Source organism: Acromyrmex echinatior, chromosome 12 (assembly GCF_024713525.1).
Source record: "Acromyrmex echinatior isolate Ae372 chromosome 12, ASM2471352v2, whole genome shotgun sequence".
NCBI lineage: Eukaryota > Metazoa > Arthropoda > Insecta > Hymenoptera > Formicidae > Acromyrmex > Acromyrmex echinatior.
This window is the reverse complement of record NC_141863.1, coordinates 12,333,118-12,344,645: the sequence shown is the minus strand read 5'-3', so window position 1 is coordinate 12,344,645 and position 11,528 is coordinate 12,333,118. Positions and strand designations below refer to the sequence as shown.

General features: G+C 32.1%; 1 long non-coding RNA gene and 1 pseudogene across 2 annotated transcripts in view; both read left to right on the top strand.

Moving 5' to 3' along the window:
* The window catches only part of LOC147907924 (uncharacterized), a 112,639-nt gene that overhangs the window by 69,653 nt on the left and 31,458 nt on the right, over window positions 1–11,528 (top strand). The window lies entirely within an intron of this gene.
* LOC105153278 (uncharacterized) lies at window positions 7,370–8,468 on the top strand (annotated as a pseudogene). Its single transcript, XR_015546976.1, has 5 exons — window positions 7,370–7,409; window positions 7,512–7,525; window positions 7,618–7,754; window positions 7,832–8,164; window positions 8,236–8,468. The product of XR_015546976.1 is annotated as an uncharacterized LOC105153278 (transcript).

Below are 11,528 nucleotides of genomic sequence, written 5' to 3'. Positions count from 1 at the left end.
AGTGGAAAAGAATTAAAAACTTACTTTCCTCGTTAAATATTGTACATAATGTACTCCCTCAATTTCTATTTAATAGCATTTGTTTGAGCGTTTGTAGACTCAGACATTATAATAGTTTCAAATACACTATTTGTAAAATAGAAGTATTAAAAGAGATGAATATACGTTATGTGTTAACGAATCAATTGAATACATTATCATAAATATACAAGTTGAGTTAATATGAATTTAATTTAGGCGCGAAAATCTGCGCCATTAGCTCTGCGAGCTCGGTCTTTGAATCCGAAGTGGATCGAGCAGCTTAATTGGCTTTAGAAATATTAATACCAAAGATGAGATGACATCAAGCAGAAAGATGCGAGTTGCCGAACGATTGTCGAGGTAGAAGAGCAAACGGACGCCTCCGATTTGCAATGCTGAACGAACCTTTTACATATTATTCCATTATACTACGTACGATATCCGTCATACGACATCTGACATTCATTGTTACAATGAATGTCGGATATCGTATGACGGATGTCGTACATAATGTGAATCCTACATTTCACGCTGGGTTCATTCGGAGCGACCCTGAGTAGCTCCCGAGAAACAAAATAAACAATGCTATTGTATAACCACAATATTAAGGTACAATTTCATGGTGTTACAGCGATAAAAGATCACGTGATTGAATTCTCTCTCAATTTGCCTACTTTCTTGTCGTCAGCGACACTGTTAAAAAGTTGAATTAATCTAACTTTTAGCTCTTATGCAAAGATTTAAATATGGAACAGCAAGATGTAAGTATAATAAGAGTATTTACTTATAAGTTATATTCTAGGATAATTTATATTCTAGGATATAAAACATCCTTTCCGAAATTTTAATCGAAATATGTATAAGATATGTAACATATACTACAGTATTTCGAGTAAAATTTTCCTCAGAGAAGACGTTTTGGAATGTAGCCTTAGAATATGGATGTTATCGCAAAGCTTGATAAAAATATACTCATTCGATACGTTTCCATTCAAAAAGAAATGAAAGAATGTAGTAGAATTAAGTAGAAAAATGCGACAGTCTGCTTTATAAAGTGATTATTTAAATTAAGAAAATGAGTTTTCTTTATCTGAATAGTTATTAGAGCTTGTATAATGTAAACGTCATCCGAGTATTCTCGTGTATTATCTTATTATCTAATGTTAAACACAAAGATAAAATGATATGTGGGAGCAATTGGATATTTCCGATCGTAGCCCAACTTTAACATTTAATAATTCGCTTTGTGAAGCATACTACCACGTCTTTTGCCAGATTCTTTCATTTTGAATGAAAACGTGTCTAATAAATATATTTTGATCAAGTTTCGTAAAGATGCTCGTATGCTAAATAATTATCACAATAAATAAATAAGTAAATACAAATGTCTTATCAATAAAAAATTTGTTGCGTGCGATTTTACCTCATTTGATTCTGATTATTTTTATTTTCATTTTCAATTTTATTTATACAGACTTTTCTTTATGAATAGCTCAATACATTATATCAATTTAATTATTGTATTATGAAATTATTATTATTTATTATTATTATTTAATTATTATATTAGGTGTTGGAATTAATTCGTAGCGTTTTACAAGTGATGGGAAATACTTTCATTAATGTATTTTTTAATGCTCATGTGAAATAAATAACATTCTTTCATTAAAAACGCTACGAATTAATTCCAACACCTAATATTATTACTTAATTATTGTAATATTTGTTATTATTTGCGATAATTTCATGGAATTTTTAGACGGCTGTTATATATATTTGTGGTATATGTAAAATGATCATAGACGAAAAGAGCATTTCGACTTATGAGTAAGCAATTCTTTGTTCATCATTTTTTAATAATATTAGGTGTTGGAATTAATTCGTAGCGTTTTTAATGAAAGAATGTTATTTATTTCACATGAGCATTAAAAAATACATTAATGAAAGTACTTCCCATCACTTGTAAAACGCTACGAATTAATTCCAACACCTAATAATTTTTTTTTAATCCATGTTTACATCATCTTTCAAGTAAAGGATCAATTCAAAATCTTTTTTTTTATATTTCTTTTTAAATTTGTTATCATTTTTTACATTTATTAATGCATATAGATGCTATTAGTCCATTTTGTCGTAGTTTCGCTTTATTTTTGTTGTGCACAATCGCATTAACTTGACTTTAATTGTAATACTGTTTTTGATATGACATTTTGGACTTTACAACACTGTACATAACATAATTAATATAATTATCGTCAAAAACGTATCATTGCTAGCCCATTTATATGAGCGACATTAGAGATTAGCATATGAAATTATGTGACTCATTTGTCGCTGAATATGAGTGACGAGCGACACTATGAACACATACCTTTAAGGATAGGTAGGGACAAAGATAATACTCAAAAATTGTGTCCTGCTCACCGATTTTAATGAAATTAAGCTTATTCAACGCGATTTTGCATGAAAAGAAAAAAATCTGGCAAAAAGTGTCACTGTGAGCCAAGATATCAAGCGTTAAAGTTGATAACTATTGAAGTTAGAGAAAATCTGTTACAAAAATAAAATGAGGTCTATAATTGTAGTGTTCCATATTGGGTTTCGACTTTCCACACGACAGCGCGACCGAATGGAAACCGGGGTCTTGTTCCTACTGTTTATTTTTATACTGTGGTATAACCAATAGAAATACTCGCGAAAAAATGTGGATCTGCGCAGATATGGCTGCGCAGTTTTTGTTTTGAGCTGGATCCAATGAAATGCAAGACGACAGTAATGTACATACATGGGTGCGTTCGGATGGTTCTGTTTCATGCATGATGCATTATTACATTATGCATTATTACATATTGCATCCCATATGTATTGTACACAGAGAAGAAGACAGTTTGTGAGAGCTGTTTTAAATATTAAAAAATTGACAAAATAAAGAAAAGTTATGTTACTTGTAGTATTAACCAATGCGGTAATAATGTGATTACTGTGGGAGTTTTCCAGCAAGGGCACAAATCAACAAAAGTCATTCCGTCTTTGTTTCTTACTGATTATTGGACAAAGACAGAATAATTCTTGTGTCAATTTGTATTTCTTGTGTCAATTTGTGTTTCTTGTTGGAAAGCTCCCATTATTACTTATAAAGGTGTCTTTTTATACGACGCTGAAATATTCGTTTTCTAGCGAATCGTGACCATAATTGTTTCCAACGACAACTGAAATCCGTGAAAAGGGTTTACAGCGTCGAATTTTGAGCAACAACTTAACCTATTTTGAATATTATATTTATATATAGTATTTATTTAATATTTATTATTTGTTGTCATGTATCATATATTTTAAATTTTATTTTAATTTCATTGGCTGTAATTTTCCTATTTAAAGCATTTGCTACTTCTTGCCATAAATTTTTTGTAACTTTCATGTTGCGTAGAAATAATCGAAGTTTATAATTCTAAAGAGGCTCTCGTAATTGGACTTTTAAAATGAGAGTTTCTTCATCATTATGATTAAGTTTTGCTTTTAAGCCTTTATCTGAATTTCTTCGTTTCTCACAAGAATTTTATTCAGATAATATTCCTTGTAGGCGTAATAAAATCTAAATATAAAACTTATATACATTAGAAGCAATAAAAAAAGTTTTCACATTATTTTGAAACAATCATCAAGTTTATTACCTATATTTTTCTTGTGTGATTGCGTTGTTTTTTATTTGTATTTAGTATTCTGCTTTTTATTACGGTCATTCTATCATCTGCAAGATATTTTAAATAATATTGTAACATGTATTAAATTAAGTAATAAATAAAAATAAATATTAAATAATCAATATAATAAAATGTTTATCTTTTAATATATAACAATTACAGGAGCTAATTTACTCAATAATAAATAAAAATATAATATATCAAGTTCAGTTATGCAGTGTATAAACAAGCATTCGCGATATCTGCTTACTCGCAGATCGTTTCGCATAACCTGCACGTTTGTATAAGATTGAGGGATTTATCTAGAAAATTATATTAAATTTAATACTACAAATATTTCTAAATTACTTCTAATTTGTTAGTATTGTTATTTCATATTTTAGCTAATTATAATTTTTCCTTGTCCTTGTAAAATTAAGGTTATAATATATGTATTTTTAAGATATATTATTTGGTTTGTACGATATTGAAGATCGCAAAATTTAGAAGATGTAAAAATTTGTAAAAATTACGTATATCAAAGTTCATTTTTTATTTTAAATCGAAATGATTAACAAAGATCTAGCGACGAATAGCTAACTATTAAACAAATTCAACTTCACTTCCTTTGACGCTAAGCAGAATGGTCACATGACGTTTTTTGATGCCGAAAATGAGCGTCGAGCGTCAACATGAAATGGCACCTCTAAAATTGGAAAGTCTTGTGAGATCACTCTTAGGTTTATTCGATGCGTTTTCATATGAAATGAAAAAATTTGGTAAAAAAAAAAGCGTCGCTCTGCTCTGATCCAAGATATTAAGCGTTAAAGTTGATGACTATTGAGGATAGAAAATCTGTCACAGAGGCAAAATGAAGTCTATAATTGTACTGTTCCACATAGTTTAGACTATAATTGTACCATTCGACTGGTTTAGGCCTGATTGCATCAACTTTGATTTTAAATGAAACTTAAAACTCTCTGTCTCGTTTTAAAGCGAAAGAGAGACAAAGACAGAGAGAGTTTTGAGCCTTGCTTAAAGTCAAAGTAACATTGGTGCAACTGGGCTTTAGATTTTCCAGGCGATGCAAAGGGACGCACGATTTTTATAATTATATTATTGCAAAATCGAAACCCACATGCATTTTTTCAGACAGAATATGCTAAAATGAGCCAGAAATTTGATTCGATGCATAGTGGATCCATCATGTTTCGGAGTAACAACAAAATAGCGTAAAAAGTATAAAGTAATTAAGCAGAAACTAAGCTGATGTTCAAGTGAAACGATATGATTAATCGGCACAAGTTACGCTTAGGCAAGTTACCGCATGTGACAGTACCTGCAGGAACAAAATTGTCCCATATGTAAAACAGCGAAATGTCATTGATTTATCGGATCTTTCGATACGCGAATACGCGCGTACGATGTAATGGGACAGTACCTTAAAAGTAAAAATCGGCCAAAGCCCGGCATGATGTTGTAAAACCGAAAATCACATGATCTTGGAAACGCCAAAATATCAACGCCAATTTTGATAAGAATCTTGACAGCAAGCTGGGGGCTAGATTGTGAATTTTAAAAGGAGGTGAAAATTACAAAAATGAACAAAGGTTACTAGGTACTGACCAATTAAATTATGAATACTCTAGTGAATTTGCTCACTTTTATAATTTTCACTTCATTTGAAGATAACCCCTTGCCACTTCTCTTACTCTCATATTCGCTTCTCTCACTCTCATATCCGATTTCACACGCTCTACGATGGTAGAGCCAATCACGGATCGAGTTGGCAAATGCTCTACTTTTAAGATTTCTAGTCGCGCTTCTCTGATAGATCTAGTAGAGAGCCTATAATCAGAGCCATATGAGAGATGACGTCATATTTTAGCGAAATTCTGCGAGAGAGAAAGAGATATATGGTCTCAGTCTATCCAACAAACTCAATTTTAGGGTTAGGTGCAACAGCATTGAACGACATAGATACGTAAAGGTACATTGATAAAAATAAAATTATCGAAATTATTTTAGAAATATGGTTGGATGTACAATACCGTTTTGTAACAATTCATTAAAAAAAAGGATATGTTATGAAAATAATTCTGAAAGACACAGAACGCCGAATGAATTGGTTAAAGAATATAAATGGCAAATATAAAAATTGGACACCGTCAAAAAATTCATCTGTATATGAAGTAAAGTAATTTATTCTTTATAAATAATGTATTTAAAATAAAAATGTAACATAAAATATACACAGATTAATTATAATATCTGAAGACACGGTAGTGTCTTGGCATTAAGTATATGTATAGTCATCACATTGGTACGAATTTAATTCTTTCTCTTTTATTTTTGTCTTTTCAATTATATATCATTGCATTGCAATCTAAATCAAATAATATGATAATTACGATATTTAATATTGGGTCATCTAAAAAGTATCCGCGGTACTTTGTCACTAGATATATGACCATCAACACACATCTAGCGACAAAAAACCGCAGATACTTTTTAGATGACCCAATATAATATTTTATGAAATATATACATATAATATTTTTCTGAATTTTTGATTTTTTTTTATATTATTACAGATGCATTTTGCTCCTAAAATGTAGGAACAGAGAATGAATAATAAACTAGCGCATTTAATAGCGCAAATAATGTGCAATAAATAACGTTTTGTATAAAGTAATGTGCAATATTAAAAAATATACAATATTGCAATAGTACAAAATAAATGGAATTTTATAATAAATAATATATGTAAAAGTTTTATTATTTTATATACAATATTTATTTATTATCATTTTTTAATTTGTCACAATTTTTGAGCATTTTTTAGCATGAAAAATTTAGAAAATAATGCGTTTAAAAAACTGGAAGGAAATGGCTAAAATATGGCGGACCAATCACAAGTGATACCCATATGGCGTCACTCTGATTGTAGGCTCTCTAAGATCTAGGTATCTACGGTATCTCAACTTGTAATAGGGGCGTGGTTTGTCTAAACTTTGAACACACTATGGCTGCGTTCGGTTTGCACGCTTACACGCTTTAAGGTGCAATTTTATGGGCGCGTCATTTGACGCGCGTGTCATGCGTTATTGGAGAAATAACTACATTATAGTGACTTCTAGCATTGTCGCGTTTGACGCGTTTACAGTTGAATTTATCCAACTGCAAAAGTGTTTTGTATTTTATTGCATATTTTGAAAAATCACAGAATGCTAAGAAATGAATTGCTTTTTAATGGGAAACTTTAAGAAAATTGACATACTTCAGGTTAGTAAAAGAAATAAATGTATGGTGAAAAGAATAATGTTGATATTGAGAATTTTAAAGTTTAAGTTTGTAATAAACTAACTTCCGCTACACGGAATAACTTGCATCGTTACAAGTTTATCCCTTACTAAATCTATAACTAATATGTGAAAATACTATTTGATATAAGAATATATTTAGAAGATAACTTAATATTGAGCTTTATATAAACACTCAATATGAACAATGCATGTTTTATTACTGTTATTTACATCGCTTTTAATAGCAACTGATATTTTTTGTATTGTAGCATTGTCGTTGTATATACGTGTAGCATATGTGAAGAAATATGCAATAATTTTGATGCAGTGCGCACATATCCCTGTACGGAAAGCTATGAAAACATGGTTGTAGACAACAACAATTACTTTTATCCTAGATGTAGTAAGTGACAGAATGTGTATGTGTACGTGTGTAAAATAAATAAATTAATGAATTTCTAAATTAATATATTTTTTACTATTGTAATGATCCATTGCTTCACAGGTAATGGAGAAATCGTCCGTCGGAGTGAATAAATGAAATAGAGGCAATAGTAGTAGACAGCCCACCGCTTCCTACAAATATTCATTAGCTTCACAAACCTGTATAGTCACTACAAAGCACTAATGTAAATGAAATACTTATCACTGAGGTGAGAATTGCTATGGAATCAACACATTTCTATAACAAAGCGAGATCGAAGAACGATAGAAAAGTTGTGGGATGAAGTCAGTAAAGCAACAAATAGTATAGGCAGTATTGTCGTAATCGCACAATATTTTCAAGACAGTATTATACAAATTATTATCATGTTACTATTGCAGGAAAATATTCATCTGAAGATACAAAAAGGAAATGGAAGAACCTGCGAGATCGATTTATGCGGATAGTTGCATCCAAGAAGCTGTCAAGTAGTGGTGCAGCAAGTAGCGGAACAAAAAAACAATGGCGATTTTATCAATCACTGCAGTTTCTGCGTGACACGTTTCTTCGAAAAGAGTATAAGTCAAACATGTCAACACCAGCATTCTCGAAAATGTATTTTACATACCAAAATAATTGTTATTGCTATTTCAAAACAGCGAGCAACATGTCAGTTTCCGACGACAACAACAATGAGAAGATAAACATCAAAGTGCTGAATAAGGATGCAGACAGTACGTTTCCATTATTATTTATTGATAAATTGTGCTAATTAAAAAAATTTTTAATCGCATAATATTTTTAGAGATTAATAGGAAGAAGAAAGCAATGCAAACGTTCACACAGGACAATATATTGAAACAAATAAGCGAAAAATTACGTCAGTTTACATTGACGTTGCCAACTCCACTGATAGCTGACGAAATCCATAATTTTCTAATGACGATTAGCGCGCAGCTTCATACATTGCCAGACATCCGCAAGCGGCGTATGATGTTTCAGATACATGAGATGTTATATAATGAGCTATTGCAATAAATATTTTAACATTTTAATACAAAATTAAACATTTTAATATATATTTTAATACATGTATATTTTATTTAAAAAGCAATACATTATCAAAATTCATCGATTCGACTGCCACGGTACAGCACCTTCATTATTGAAATAATTGCAGAAGTCATCTCTAATTCGAATGGCTTCTCGAGTACTCGTATTTGTACCACATTTGGTAATGTCGACAAAATCACAACTGTCTTCTGTTTCTCCATCAGACATGATGGTACAGAACAGTCCTGTTCAATTTTATATCTTCGAAGCCAGTTATGTAAGCAGATCGTAGGACTATCTTCATGGCAGTTCCCATACTAGTTATAATTGGCTTTCTATAAAATCTTCATGTATTTGCCAGAATACCAAAGGCATTCTCGATGAGCCTTCTAGCACGACTCAGTCGATAATTGAATACATGCTGTTCAGTGCTCAACTTCTTTTTGCCCGACGAGTAAGGCCGGAGCAAGTAAGTCTTCAGTGGGAATGCTTCATCACCAACGAGATAATACGACAATAATGGTCCTCCATCAGAGATATACTCTGCTGCTGGAACGTTCATTTGGCCTGCCTCGAATTTTTGTCCAAAGAGACTTTCCTTAAAAATACCTCAGTCATTACGTCGATCGTATGCACCGATATCCACGAAGCGAAATTGGCAGTGAGCATCACAAATGGCCATCACATAATATTATAAGTATTCTTATAGTTAAAAAAATTTGATCCAGTATTATCTGGATATTGAAAATAAAAAAACATTGATATCAAAATACGCACAAACACCAAGGAAAGAATATATAAGAGTGATGTCATAAAAATATACTATACCTGAATCGTAATATGCTTCCCATCAATTGCTCCGATGCAGTTTGGAAAATCCCGTAAGTCTTTGAAATCTTCTGCGATAATGCGCCATTTCCGTTCATCTAGGCTAGGCAGATGGACTACTGAACACAGTTCTTCCCAGATCACTGTACACGTCTCAGCTACGATATTGATCACTGTCGTTAAACCTATCAGGTATTGATAGGTCATTGATGGAATTTCCTGATGCAAGATATCTGAAACATTTATATAAGACGCAGAATAGCATCGTTATAACAAATTACATTTGAACATTGAAGTTCGGATTTGAATATTTGACAAATATTTCACCTCAAAATTACACTCAGACGTTCTGCTGCAGATATGGGCTTCCGCACAATATACATTTTCTGCAATCGGGGTCCTACAATCACCAACAAATCCTCGAATTGCGATGCGGACATCTGGAAGTAATTGTTGAGCCTCAAATCTTCCAGTCGCAGCGTTAGAAGCAGTGCGTTGTAAAAACCATGCTCCAAGCGTTTTTGAAGCAGGGGAGAAAACCCAGTAACGCTTTTTTAAATTTCTCTTCTTTTTCGTTACTGCAACTGCAAGTGTTCCAAGTAATACTATGTTACGTCGTGCATATTCCTCGTTGTAACAGATTATCACATTAAGACACTGCAACAACCACGCGTAATTTTTAGCGTTCATTTTAGTACTTCTTATTTTTCACACGAGTGGTACAATTAATTCAACAAGTAATTTTATTACATGCGATTATTCATGAAATATTTTTTATTTCACTGAATTATAACTATTATTTTAGAGAGAGTGCGATGATACGGTCGCGCGCAATGGTATCGCGCGTGCGTAACACGATATCGCAGAGAAAGGAATGATAGAGAGAATAAATAATTTTGAATACAGAGTTAATTCAGGTTATTCCATATTTATTTATTTATTATATTTTTACATATATATTATTACATTTTAATATCTCCTCCGCTCCAATACGAATACGATGTCGTCATCGTCATCCGGATCTCTCTTCCGCTCGAATATAATTGTAATGTCATGTGAATCAGTTGCAGCAGCAATTCTTCTTTTTCGCCCCAATCTTCTACGAATCCTAGTTGCATCCTCCTCCATGTCGGGCCTTCTCTATTAATTCGTCAAGCACCTCGCCTAACTGCGATGACGTCCGCAGTGCCATGGCTGGAATAGAAGAATAAAAATATAAAATAATAATTTTAATTAATAGAACACAATATCACATGAAACATGGGTATCACAGGTGAGAGTCGTGGTACGTCGTTCAGGTCAAACGTAAACATTGATTATGGCACGTGCTATCGGAACTTAAATCATGGGGCAAGGGGTTAATTAATTAATTAATGTATTAAGAATAAAATACTTACATTTGTTCTAACAACAGATTGTCAGCGTCGATATCCAAATTTACAGTAAGGTCGCCAAGTGTCTCGATTGTAAAAGCACTTCGCAAAATTCTCAGTGGTTTAGCTAAGACCTCGGTTTTTTGCGCTAATAAGCGCATGCAGGCATCCATCACATTTGCACACTGAATCAGTTGTTAATATTTGCCATTATAAAAATTTCGCATAGATTGACGAGTAGACCGAATGACACACTCGACAAGCAAACTGATTTGACCGTAAGGGCTGTGCAAGATTTTATATTGTAAAGTTATTCGTGGAACATGATACCATTCCGAGAAAAGAACAATGTCTTGATCAAAATTTATACCAGCCGAAAAGTATATCACGCGATCGAATGATCTCATGAATAAATTTCAGCATTTTTATCAGATATAATTAGATCAATGCGTTATATCAGCAGGCAAAAGTACAACGCCCCGGTCAAAAGTTTATACCTCAGCCGAAAAACATATTATATCATATATTTGAACAATTCCACGAATAAACTTCAGCATTTATCAGTTGCAATTAGATCATCAGTTATTAGATTTTCATAATCAATATATCAGCGGCAAAAAGTACAATGCCTCGAATAAAAGCGTATGCCTCAGCCAAAAGTATACGAGAAGAGGTCGCGCTCGAAAGATTTCACTTCAGCATTTTGTCGCTTGTAGCGCTTTGCATTGAAGCGCATTAAATATCTATTGAATAGCTATCGAACTAATATTTAATAGCTATCAGACTAATATTTAATAGCTATAAACAACTATCAGATTGATATCACTGTTATCGGTCCATTTTC